The sequence below is a fragment of the Equus quagga genome, chromosome 16 (assembly GCF_021613505.1).
Source record: "Equus quagga isolate Etosha38 chromosome 16, UCLA_HA_Equagga_1.0, whole genome shotgun sequence".
Lineage (NCBI taxonomy): Eukaryota > Metazoa > Chordata > Mammalia > Perissodactyla > Equidae > Equus > Equus quagga.
In genome coordinates this window covers 15,896,173-15,909,927 of record NC_060282.1, presented here as the reverse complement: position 1 = coordinate 15,909,927, position 13,755 = coordinate 15,896,173, and the positions used below count along the sequence as shown (strand labels likewise).

At 45.7% G+C, this 13,755-nt stretch overlaps 1 long non-coding RNA gene across 1 annotated transcript in view; it reads left to right on the top strand.

The window, feature by feature from the left end:
* Positions 1–13,755, top strand: part of LOC124228190 (uncharacterized) — an 84,686-nt gene that overhangs the window by 16,205 nt on the left and 54,726 nt on the right. The window contains exon 2 of the long non-coding RNA XR_006885657.1: positions 7,797–7,889. This is a non-coding gene — a long non-coding RNA (uncharacterized LOC124228190). The remainder of the gene's footprint in view (positions 1–7,796; positions 7,890–13,755) is intronic.

The window sequence follows — 13,755 nt, the reverse complement described above, 5'->3', positions numbered from 1 at the left end:
GCAGGTGATGTCAAAGATTACTTGCACACAAGCACTGTGATGCCACGACAGCTGATCTGATGACTGAGATGGCTACTAAGTGACTAATGAGCAAGTAGGGTATACAGCATGGATGTGCGGGACACAGGGGTGATTCATGTCCTGCGTGGGACAGAGAGTGACAGCACAAGATTTCATCATGCTACTCAGAATAGTGTGCAATTTAAAACTTATGAATTATTTATTTCTGGAATTTTCCATTTAATATTTTCCGACCATGATTAACCATAGGTAACTGAAACCATGGAAAGCAAAACTGGAGATAAAGGGAGCTTAGTGTACATCATTTCATTTCCTGCCATTGGTATTTTATTGCAATTTAGGAAATATAGGATAATTATTAACCTTCCCTTTGAAAGGACCCATTTGTGGGCAGTAATTTCCTGGGTTCTGGTGACATTTTCCTTGGGTTTATTTTCCATGGCCTTGGTTTGGTAAATCTCTTTAAAAGACACCCAATATTTCCCCAATTCTGGGACAATAATTCCCTTTTTATTCCGGAATACGTATGTCAACCACTCAACAGCATATTTGGGTGCCAACCTTCTGGTCATAATGAAGCAATAACAAGAGAATATTCTCAGGTCTTAGGGCTTCAGGCAAGTCTACAAATCTCTCTCCTTTTTCTGACTCCATGGAAATGCAGGGGACTTACTGTGCCTTCCTCTATGCAAAGCCTGAACATCAATGATCTTACTCAGAAATCACAGGGTGATAATTTGAATGATGGCAGATCGAATGGTTTTGGTTTTGAAGTTATTATCATCATCATAATAGTGCCTTTTACAATTGTAATATTTTTAATTTTTCAAAACGCTTTCATATGTTTTATCTTCCTGTGACATCACCAAAGTCCAGGAGTATGCATGTTGTATATGATTTATCACCATGTCTTAGGTAAGAAATCCAGAGTCTTGAGAGGCAAGATGACAATTGTAATAGCTTCTACTTCCTAAGCTTGCTCTTCGTGAAACTGTGTACTAATCATGTGCTTATTTACTTTTCACACTAACCTTATGAGGAAGGCATTATTATCCTTATTTTTCAGATGATGCAACCAAGCTCAAGAGAGGTTGAATAACTTCTTCAAGATCACACCACTAGCAAGAAGAACCAGGATTCAAACATTTGTGTATAAAATCTCATAGTCTTTGTCATTTCATGATAGCATGATGCTCTTCCCTTGAGAGTGGTGGGGGGAGGGGAAAGGAGCTGGCCTGGGAGTCAGGAAGCCCCTAGTCCTGCTTGAGCCTGCCTCTAACCTGTGGAGTCATCTTGGGTAAGTTGTTTCTCTTCTGTTACCTTCAGCTTCCTTAGGTAAAGCATGGAGTGTAGAAATGAGGCACCTTCTAGTTCTAGGACTCTATGACATATTTGAATTACTCCGTAGGTTACAGAGCTGGGGATAATTTGTAGTGGAGCATTAATGCCCAGTCTACAGCTCTTTTCCATGTCATTCATGTCTGAGTGAGAATTTCCCTCCAAGAAGAATTTAATGCTCTGGGCACAGTTGTTGACTCTGCAGAGAAGAGTGTTGGAGAGGAATGGCAAGACCAAGAGTTGGGGTGGCCGTGGGCAGCCTCCTTCATCCCTTGGGCATGGCAAGGATGTGGGAGTTTCGCATAAACCAACTGATTGCTCCAGGAGAAGTTAGCTGGGCATGAATTGCTGTGTTATCTTGGGTTCCCTAAAGATGAGCCTACAATAAGGACTCATATGCAAGTCACTTACTTTGGGAGGTAATCCCAGAGATCAGGAGTGGAGGGGCTGGGAAGAGTGACATGAAAGGAAGGAAAGCCAATCCCATGGGTGCGGTCTTGAGGTGGTTAATTCCGTGAACAACTGGGTTACTGCTGTGGGCAACTGGGTCTTGATCCTGCTGGGATCCTGCCTTGGAACTGTTCACTAGAGACATGGAAAACTGTTTTGGTCTTCCACGTAGTGTTCTGGGAGTGTTAACTCCCTTGCGCTTCCAGTTTGCGCATACACCAGAGTGGCTGAGCAGACTCTAGCACGCAACTCATAAGACAAGAAACCCCAGGCAAAAAGCAAGAGATGCCTGGGGCAGCAGAAGAGAGATGCTATAGCTTGTTGCTGTGACAATGGCTAAGGCAAAATGGTGGCCAAGAGGATGAGAGATGGGGCATCAAGGAGGTCTGACATAATTGTCTTGGTGGTACCCAGCCAAAGAGGGTATGGGGTGGGTTGTAGGGGGAGATCTGAGTGTGGGTATGGAGGGACTGGAAGAGATTATCCAGAGTGCATCTCCCATGTTAGGAACCTGCAGTGAAGAGACCCTGTAGGGTCTACTGCAAGACATCCAGCATTTGGATGCCAGCACTCAAGGCTAAAGAGCCAAGTAAAAAGACTTTCCCTCATTTCTCTCTAATTCTCTCTTCTCCCCTGGAGGAGCTGGGAGTAGAGACAGATGAGGTGGGGGAAGAAAGGACTGATCATACCACTTCCCCCTCCCCCCAAGTCCTTCAGGCCAATAAGTTGACCACTGAGCCAGGGGGTCAGGGGGATGGGGAGTGTGAATGCCAAATTAGACATGAACTATGTGTTCCGCTGCACTGGACTGAACTGGAAAAGCTATGGGATGTCACTAAGGGATGGAAAAGATGTGACACAGCAGCATTGAAGGCAGTGCTTAGAGGGAATAAAGGTTTCATGTTTCTACGTCACCAGGTTTAGACCGTTCAAACACTGGCCACAATGACCATTTAGCTGTTTATCACTTAGGACAACTGAGTCAGCAATCCTTCTTTTTCTCAGCGGCAGATTCCTCAGGTTCAGTAATGTTGTGTATATACTGTACAAATAATGTTAAGGATAAAGTGCATTTTACGATGGTGATTTCAACCTCCAATGCCTTCAGGAGCCAGATGGAGAGCAGAAGAGAGGGATGCAGGCCTGACTGGGACTGATGAACTGGAGAGTTCCTGCCCTGCTTGCAGGGGCAGGCACTGCTCAGCTCTAGCTGCTTGCCTTGCAGAAACAGCAGCATAGGGAGTTTGGGTCATTGGTCACTGGAGCCAAATACCTGGCTTGCTTTCCACCACCATACCCCCTCTGTGTCCCCGTGGTAGGCTATTCTAATGGGCGACCTTTCTGTATCCAGCTCCTTCTCTAAATAACTTGACAGTGATCTCCCATTGGGGTTGGGACCCTTTCTTGTCTCCAGGCTCATCTCATTCCTATGACTTGTTTTGGCTAATGGTATATTAGCAGCTGAGACACAAATGGAGGCTTGGGTGAGTGGGTTTGCCCTCTTGCACCTCTGCCGTCACCATGAGGAGAATATGCCTGTACCAGTTGCTGATCCCATGAGGGGAGTGAGAGAAGGCAGAGCTGAACTGCCCTAGCCAAACCCCTCATCAGTCAGGTGAGCCCCAGCTGACCCACAGATTATAAAAATAAATGATGGTTGTGATAAGTCATTGGGTTTTGGGGTGGTTGGCTATATAGCAATTTTGTATCAGTAGTTAAACCAACAGAACACTCACGACACTGATAATGTGGCACTATTTCCTGCTGAGCCTCTAGGTGGCCTCAGATTCCTCCCCAACACAGCCATCCAGGCAGCCACTCTTAACCCATGGGAATAGCAAACCAGGCGAACTGCTGGCCAGACTCCAGGAGGTGACAGGGAGCCTCTGAAGGCTGCTCTGGGTGTTTGGGTGTGTTCACAGCGCCACTGGGTGCCCCTTCATCTTTTCTTTTGTTCTGTCTGTGCTTGTCCTCAGAGAGCTGGTGGCCCAGGCTCCGTGACCTATACAATATTCCCAGGCTTTCTGATTTAGTCTGTTTGGTCCCTTTTCTGCATTTGTACTCTGGGCTTTTCACAACTTCAAAGAGCTTCTCACCCACGTTCACTAATTAATTCATTACTCCTGTGAGTAAAACCTGAAGCAGTGAGAGGAGAATGTCATTAGCAAGAGCACCGGAGGCTCATTATTCAGAATAGGCTGCCCAGAGCCAGGCTCCCTCCGCCAGAGCTGTTAGCCCCCTCCAGGCTGACGGGGACTGGGCAGGCAAGTGTGGACCAGGGTAGGAGGCTATAAAGCACTCAGCAGTCGTCAAGCACCCACTGTGTGCTCAGCTAGTTGTGCTAGGTGCGTGAGGACAGAAGTTGTAAAACGTGGTTTCTGACCTCAAGGCCCTTCAGTGTAGTGAGAGCACAGGCTCTGGAGTCGTGTAGACCTGAGTTTGAATCCGGGCAATTTATAAGCTGTGTAGCCTTGGGCCTCAGTTTCCTCATCTCTAAAATGGGATTCTAATATCTCTTTAGGGGTGAAGAAGCAACATTTGCAAATAAAAGGTGCAGTGGAAGGCCTGGCACACAGTGAGTGCTCCGTAAACTGCGGCCATTACCCAGATCCCCCAGACCAACGCCTTCCTCTGCTGTCTAGGGTTTAAGACGCAGCACTCTCACCGCTGCAGCCCTGGGGTTGTTTCCCAGTCAGGGAACCACACCACCATCTGTTGGTTGTCATACTGGTGGCTGCCTATTGCTGCGATGCTGAAAGCTATGCCACTGGTATTCCAAATACAAGCAGGGTCGCCCATGGTGGACAGGTTTCAGAGAAACTTCCAGACTAAGATGGACTAGGAAGAAGGACTTGGCCACCCACTTCCCAAACAATTGGCCATGAAAACCCTACGAACAGCACATGAATACCAGTGGAGCGTTGTCTGATAAAGTACCCGAAGGTGAGAGGATGGTGCAAAGAGACCAGGCAGGGTTCCGCTCTGCTGAACACAGGGTCACTAGCAGTCAGAATCGACTGGGCGGCACTAACAACAAAATGTCTTCATGTGCATCTCTCATCCCAAGCCTGGCGGGGGCATACAGGACAGTGTGTCAGAAGAAAGGGACCTGGCAGAGGGTTGAAGTCCTGAGGATGCCTTTATTTCAGGGATGAGATGGGGACGAGGGAAATCAAAGGGCTAGAGGGATAGGAGGAACACCAGGAAGATGCAAGCACGCAGGGGCCAAGGGAGAGGTGCCAGAACGGTGAGGGAGGAAGGTGGCTGTCTGCAGTGCCCTGTGCTGAGGAGCGAAGGAGCAGCACGTAGACTGAGGGTGTTCATCCATTCAGTCACCCAACAGTTGCTAAGCGCCTGGGGTGGCCATGAAGCTGCTCCACTCAGATCTCCTCCTGAGGGGAACATGACTGACAGCCCCTCTGGGCCGCCCATGCATTGGCATCAAGGGTACGTTTCTCCTGGGCTGTTCCCAGCCAATGATTGCAGAGGGCAGTCTATTCCTGTGGGGTGTGGGACTCCCCTACTGGGCTCCTTATTGGCCTGGCTGGAACTTTCTTAGAACAGCACTGTAGTCTAAGACTCTTCCCACCCAGTTCTTCCTCCCTGCTCTCCTTTCACAGATGTCAGACCTGTATTACAGTCTTAACTCTCCTTGCTCCCTGTCCCCTTTATCTTTCACAAGTGGTGTCTGCAATACATCCCTTACACTTCTAGCTCCATCTTTGCATTGGCTTCCTGGAGGATCCAAACCAAGACACTAACACGGTACCTAATATGTGTCATGCGCTGCTTTGTGCACTGGGGTGGCCAAGGCAAAGTCCCTCACATAATGCAGCTGGTGGTGAGTTATCTTCTGTTGGAAGATAAATAGGCAAATAAATAAATATGCTAATTTTTGACGGTGAAACTTACTACAAAGAAAACAAAATGGGAGACTACCTTAGATCAGGGGGTAAGAGAAGGCCTTTGAAATGGTGATGTTTGACCTGAGACCAGAAAGCTGAGGAGTGAGTTATGCAAGAGACTGGAGTTGAGGTGTGTGAGGGTTAATTTTATCTGTCAACTTGGCTGGGCCACAATGCCCAGATACATGGTCAAACATTATTCTGGATGTTTCTGCGAGGATGTTTTTGGATGAGATTAACATTTAAATTGGTGGACTTTGAGTAAAGCAGATTGTCCTGCCTAATGTGGGTGGTCTCATCCATTTAGTTGAAGGCCCGAATAGAACGGAGACTGACCACTCCTGAGCAAGAGGCAGGCTTTTGGACTTGAACTGTGGCATCAACACTTCCTGGGGCTCCAGCCTGCCGACCCACCCTGCAGATTTTGGACTTGGCAGCCTCCATAATTGCGTGAGCTAATTCCTTAAAATAAATCTCTTTAAAAACACCCCCCCCCCCGACACACACACAAATATACACACATACATACATTGCACCCTCCCCTCCCCCTGCCATACATCATATTGCTTCTGTTTCTCTGGAGAACCCTGACTAATACAGGATGGGAGAGCACTCTGGGCAGAGAGAATAGAAATTCTGGAGACAGAAGTGAGCATTCAAGTCAGCAAGAAGGCTGGTGTGGCTGGGCCTGAGGAAGGGAGGGGGCTATGGGGAGAGATGAGGCCTTCTGGAAACACTCCATGGGAAAAGACAACTGGAAAGTTGTTGGTGACCTTTGAGAGGACTGGCAGTCAAGGAATGAGGGTGGAAACGGGATTCCAAGGGATTAAGGTCAAGGTAGGTGGCGAGGAAGTTGGAACTTCAGGTACAGACAACTCTTTCAAGAGGTTTAGTGTTTACAGAACAAAGAGAAGCAGGAGGAGGGGATTTTTAAGAAAGAGAATCTTGCTCATGGATATGGGCGGGCTAATGAGAGATCAAGATGGCAAGAGGAAGAGAGGAAATAATCGGCGAAAGGAAGTCTCAGACATGGTAGAACGTTAGGACATTGTAGTGGGTTGAATGGTGGTCCCCAAAAAGATATGTCCCTTTCCTAATACCCAGACCCTGTGAATGTGGCCTTATGTGGAAAAAGGGTCTTTGCAGATGTGGTTAAGTTAAGGATCTCGAGATGAGATCATCCTGGATTACCTGGATGGGCCCTAAATCCAATAACAAGTGTTCTTATAAGAGACAAATGGGGACATATGAAGACAGATGGAGAGAAGTTGGCACCTTGACCACTGAGGAGGCAGAGATTGGAATGATGCTGCTAATGAAGCCAAGGATTGCTGGGAGCCACCAGAACCTCCAGAGGGAGCACGGCCCTGCCGACACCTTGATTTAGGACTTCTGGCCTTCAGAACTGTGAGAGAATGTTTCTGTTGTTTTTAGACCATGGAGTTTGTGGGAATTTGTTATGGCAGCCCCAGGAAACGAAGACAAGCATGAGCAACCCAAAGTGACAACCCTTCCTCCTAAAAGCCTGGGGCTCTCCTCTGTCTGGGGAATACGTGCTGCCTTGGAACACCTTGCTTCCTGGGGCCTCTGTTTCCTCTCCTGTTGTTTTTGTACTTTTTACATGTTTTCATCTTAGGAGACCAAGTGTGTAGGAAAAGGACATGGCCTTGGGAGACTGACATACCAGGCTTTGAAATACATCTTCTTCATTCCCTTGCTGTGTGGTTGCTGAGTCTGTTTATTTCCGGGCTCCTGAGGACTGAAGATTCTCATTTACATAGAATACTTAGCACAGGCCCTGGGTCCTAGTATGTGCTCAACAAATGGCCCTTCGCTTATCTCAGCTGGAGACTCTTAAGGTCAGAAACTGGGTGGTATTTGTCTTTGCGCTCCCTTAAGAGTTCCGGGATACATAAATTTGCCATGAAGATTTGTTATTTGTTGTCAGTTGACCCATGGTAGAAATACCTATTTGTTGAGTAACTGCTGTCTAACAGGCATTCATCTTAGCATTTAAACTGCTTATTTATTTAATCCTTGTGAGAATTCCAAGATAGCCATATTATTGTCTTTGCTTTCCAGGTGAGAAAAAAGAGGTGAAGCTGTGATGGGTGCTCAGTTCTGGTCCCTGGGTCTACTCTACCACCCTGACCAAGAGGCCCTTTAGTAAAGAAGGTGAGTCCGTCTATGTCCTTACGGTCAGCTTCCTGACAGCTACCCTGAGTTCCTCCTTGTTCCCCTGCTGGGCCCCCAAGCCACACTCTGCCCCGGTTCCAGCCGAGCTTTCTGGTCCCACGTTTGTCTTTCTTTTTCTTTTCCCGCAGCGGCCGTAGGGTTAAAGTCTATTGCTAAACTGTGTCTCTTCATGGATCTCTTCGCATAACATTTAATCGCTGGTAACGACTGTGACCCCAGCGGCAGTCATCCAGTGAACTTCAAGTTGGCATTTCAATTAGCTGTGCTGATGGCTGGGTTTGGGCATTTCATATATTTGTGAGGAAGCTTAGCCTAAAAGCAGCCAGCGAAGGGACTTATTACGACAGAGCTTCTCGCGGGGAAGAAATAACCTCATTACAGCTGCTCTGGCTCTGGTCGAGAGAAGGCAAGCAAGGTGGAATCTCTCAGGCAGCTATTTGTGCAGGGAGGAGCTTGATGCACAAGACTTAAAAACAACCAGGAGGGTTTCTCTCCACTCCACTCTCCCCCCCCCCCCCCCCGCTTCTCTCCCTTCCTCCTCTTCCCTCTCCACCCCTTCTCTCTCCTCCTTTTTCACCTCCCTCTCACTCTGTCCTGCCCTTTCTCTTCCTTTTTTTTTTTTTTTTTTTTCTTTGCCTCTTCTTTTCTTCCATCCTTCATTTTTTGCTTTCATTAGCTAAAGCCTTTGCTAGAAATAATGGTAACTTAGTGTCCTCAGGCCTCATGGGTTCATGGTTATGGATAGGATCACATTAACAGTTGAAATTGGAGTTTACACACACACACATGCCCCCCCCCCCACATACATGCCCACACACACACTTGTGCAAAGTCCAAGTCCTCTCTTGCTCCAGGTATCCTGAGGTTTTGGAATGCTCTTTTTCCAAATACACAGTAGCCAATGCACATGAAGTAGGAGAGAGGGAAGATTATAGGCTTTAATACTAAATATACCTGCGTTTGAATCCCCACTCCAGCGTTTTATTGGCTCTGTGACTTTGAGCAAGTACCTAAACCTCTCTGGCCCTCAGTTTTCTTATCTGTACAATGAGAATAATAAATCCTATATCTTGGAGTTGTCACGGGACAAGAGAGTAAGTGTGAAAGCTTAGCACAGTGGAGGAGCAAACTAATTGGTAGGTATTGTTATTATTCTTGCTTTAATGCCATGGAGTTCTGTGTCTTCAGCAGATCACAGCTGGATCTGTGCCCAGCAGTCCATCTGTCTTTCCTTCCTTCTTTCTTCTCCTCTTCTCTGCTTTCATTTCTTTCTCCTAGAAATCTTTACTGATACTTTTATTAAGTTATTACCTCTAAGCACAAACACCTCCCTTCTACGCTTAGCCTTGAGATTCAGGGGCTGGAACTCTGCAAGGCTGGACAGGCTGGGAGAGGGGATTGACTTCTTCCCATGGGCTCCCTGGGCTTCAAAGGCTTCCTATGGCTTCCGGTTCCTGAGAGCATCAGCCTGGAGGCAGCAGCGCCCCCTGGTAGCGGCAGCTGAGTCCAGCTTACAATTGGATTGAGCCTTGTCATGCCCCACCTTGAAGACATCAGCCAGGCAGTGCCCCTCCTCAGATGGGTGTCTGAGGCCAAGAGGTCTTCCTCTGAGCTCAGAGACACCAGCCCCAGCCCAGCAGTGTCCCCTTCTCAGAGTGCCAAGTGTCAGCCCCATGGAGCCTCTTCTCCAAGTTTTAATAATTAATCATTTCAACCTCTTATCTTGGTCAACCCAGCCCTAGATGGTTACTTTAGAATTCTCTTTTTAACTAACTAACGTTATGGCTGGTTAACAAATTTTTATTTTAATTCTCTCTGTTTAAATAACTGGTGTGATTTCCTGATTGAATCCTGATTATACAAATGCCTAGCATGGACCAGGCACTGTTCTGGGCTCTGTGGAGACAGCAGTAACCCAAACAGGAAAAACACTGCCTCAGGGAGCTTATATCCTGTTTAGGCAAAACAGAAAAGAAACACATATATTGGGAAAATATGATATGTCAGAGAGTCGTAAGTGCTATCTAGAAAAATATACCAAGAAAGGGATGTAGGAGTGCCTGGGTGGGGGTGGTTTGCAGTTTAAGCTGTGATGTTTACATGACCCCACTCATCATATATATGAAAATACTTTGTTGCCCAGATATTGAAAATTATTTTGTTTCTTTCCTTCATAACATAGCCTTTTTGAAAATCTTGCAGATTGTGTAAAGCTAGGGAGAGTGTAGAATTAACAGGGCTCTAAATGGATGTCATACCTGGAAAAAAAAAGCAAAATGTTTTATTTGGGTGGCTAATGAGTGTGTGTGTGTGTGTGTGTGTGTGTGTGTGTGTGTGTGTGGTATTCTCCTGCCTTTACAGCATAATCACTGAATCCACCGGTCTTCCTTAGAACAGATTCTCAGGTTCATTTTAAACCATAGATACTACAGCCCAGAAGGGGACTTTAGTTTTCAAATAAAAGCTCTTAGAATTTTCTTCCTCATTTCACAATTCTCAGAGGATTCTAATCATATTTGTCTGTACATATTCCTCATTTCTTTCCTCGGCACCAAGTAGGCCTCTTGAATTGGAGAATCCCACCACTGGGGGTTTTCATTTGGTTGATTTTCCTAGAGTAGCAGCTTTTCACTTCCAGGTTTCACAGAACTGAGTCCCGAGGGAAGATCTGAACAGTCTTTGGGACAGAAGGCCATGGTCACGGGTTGTAATTAACTCGACAGGCTGGGAGAGGGGGAACAGGACTTGCATCTCAATGACCAGCCTAATTTCTTGCTGACAGGTGGTGTAATAGCTTTTTTACAATGCTTTTACTTAGGCTTGGAAAAAATCTGGACTCAAATTGGTTCTTCTTTATATCTTTGCAGAATAATCTTTTGTGTTGGTCGAGACACGCAGGGATGAAGTCGAAAAAATGAAAGAGCAGATGTGGGTTACCCAGAGAAAGGTACCAGCCTGGGCCCACAGAGACTGGGTTTCCCTCTGAGTGTTTACATAGCAGAGGATTCCTCGTGTCCTGACCGCGGAAGTCACACGATTTTCCTCTTTGACTTTCTGAAAACGTCCCTGGACTGCAAGGAATGCCTTGATTATTACCGAGGAGGAGAAATGGATTCATCTTTTCTATCCTAGTCACAGTCCTTTTGGCATCATTCAAAGTTAGAGAAAGTTTATTTCATTACCTTGTGAAGGATCCAATTAGTATCTAAGTTATGCCCTTAATTAGTCTCTAAGTTACGGCCACTCCTGACATTCGGAGACGTCAGATAAGTTGGTAGGCGGACAGGGGCCCGCAGACAACAAAATTATCGAGCGTTTGGTTTGTGCTAGGAACTGTGCTAGGGGCTTTATGTACATTTATCTCGTTTAATCCGCAGAACCACACTGAGATAGATGTATTATTATTATCCTTATTTTACACAGGAGGAAAAAGAGGCTTAGAGATAGTAAGTAACTCAAGGTTATGCAGTTAGTAAGTGTTGGAAGCCAGGTTTCTACCTAGATCTGCTTGACAATGATTGGCAAGAGATCTTCCCATGAGCTGGGTGGGGGGAAAGAGTTTCTGAGACAACCCACTTCCTGTCCATTTAAATTACTCAATATTGAAGGAGGTCTGGGAGAAAGGTCATCTTTGCTCTATATTCTTGAAACAAACCAGATTAATTCTACCATAAACATATTTACTGAACAGCTCTACTAGGCCAGCTAATACCCTAAGTACTTTTAAACTCCTGATCTTATTTCATTTTCTCAATATCTTAAGGGGTAGAGACTAATATCCCCATTTTACATGGGATCACTGAGGTTAGGGTTGAATTAGCCTGTGCTGTTTACTTAGTTCCAGTCTTTCTGAATCCAGGTTCGTGGTTTCTAAGAGTTAATCTCTTCGATGAGTTTGATAGGCTGCTGTTCGTTTGGTTATCTGTTGCTGTGAACAAACCACTCCACAACTAAGTGACATAAAACAACGATCATTTTATTAGTCTCACACTTTTTTTGGTCATAAATTCGGGCAGCACACAGTGGGGTGGCTCCCTGATGAGTGGGACCTCAGCTGGGGTGGCTCTAACTGCTGGAGATGTCTAGATTGGCTCAACTGGAGGTCTGTGGGTTCTTTGGTTCTTTTTCACATCTCTTCTGCTGGAAGTGAATGTCCAAGATGGTGCCATCACTCATGTCTGGCATCTGGGCTGGTATGGCTGGAACAGTTGGAACTGCTGAGTCATTTTCTCTTTCCATATGGCCTGTACAAGTAGTTTCCTTCACCACATGATGATTTCAGGGTAGAGGGAATTCTTACAGGGCAGCTGGCTTCCTCCAGGGCAGAGTTTCTCAATCTTAGCACTGTTAACACACTGGGATGGACAATTCTTTCTTGTGAGTGGTTAAGTGGGAACCAAAGTCCAGGTATGCTAACCTCCAGACTTTCCAGTTTACTGAGCTACACTTGAATTTGAATGACTCGTTGTTGAAAACCTGGGCTCAGTTGCACAGGCCACTCAGTCTTGCCCTTCTCTCCAGGCCTCCTTTAGAAAAGTAAATACCTGCTATGCCAGATATTATAACATTTAGCAATGCTGCAGAGGAAAATGTAAAAGAACACCTATTTACAGGAGCCTATGAACCACACGTTATTCTGGGGAAAAAAATACATAGATATATTTATATACACATCTACATATAAATAATTTTTTAAAATTTTCTAAATTATCCTGTTAAGGTAGTAATAGCCTCCTTTTATAGTTAGCAACACTGAGACTCATATTGGTCAAGTGACTTACTCATCTTGGACAAAGTAGCGAAGATCTTGGAGGGATTGGAGCCCTAAACATGTTAGCATCATGAAGAACATGTGGATTATGCTTGAACTAACTCCAGAACTGTTCCATCCCTTTCCACTTGTATGATCATATCTATTTTATTGTGTCCCTTTGAAAGTCATGCCTCTTTACAACTTTAGCTTCTCTCTCCATCCTACCTAATAACATTTGGGAGCTTGGGAAAGTCTTTCTGTGATATTTACCATGCCCATCAGAATTGCTGGGCAATTCCGGTGAACCTCTTTGCAAAGAGTGAACCAGGCTGGCAACTTGAGGGAGCTGGATGCAATATTTTCAGGACGCTTATTTCTTTGCACCTCTTGTTTCTTGGTGTTGATCTTCACTGATTGCAAATGGACAACCGCTGCATGTGAGGTTTCTGCTGATGTTCAGGATGTCCGGTCCATGAGCCACTGAGGGATGGGTGGTAATTTTTTCTGGCATCTGACAAGACTTAAGTATAGAGTCATGATGGACTGTCACTACAGGTTCAGCTCAAAGATATTTTTATAAGGAAAAGGGAGGCGTCCAGGAGAAGGAGTTTGAGTCATAAAGAATGAAAGCTTGATGCTTTGCCACATCAACTGCTAAACAACATTTACGCTTTCTCCAGATTCCCAAAGCCTTTAGGTCTTTATTTGAAAACAACAATGCCATTTATGGTTCACTGGGCCGGACTTTTGGATGTCTTTGTGAGAATTCCAGAATCATCTAGTAATTCTGCCTTCATGGATTGCAATTCAATAGATTTTTTTTTTAAAGATTGGCACCTGAGCTAACAACTGTTGCCAATCTTCTTTTTCTTTTCTTTCTGCTTTTCCTCCTCAAATCCACCCAGTGAGTAGTTGTATATTTTAGTTGTGGGTCCTTCTAGTTGTGGGATGTGGGATGCTGCCTCAACATGGCCTGATGAGCGGTGCCGTGTCTGTGCCCAGGATCCGAACCAGCAAAACCCTGGGCCGCTGTAGTGGAGTGCACAAACTTAACCACTCGGCCACGGGGCCGGCCCCTCAATAGATCTTGAC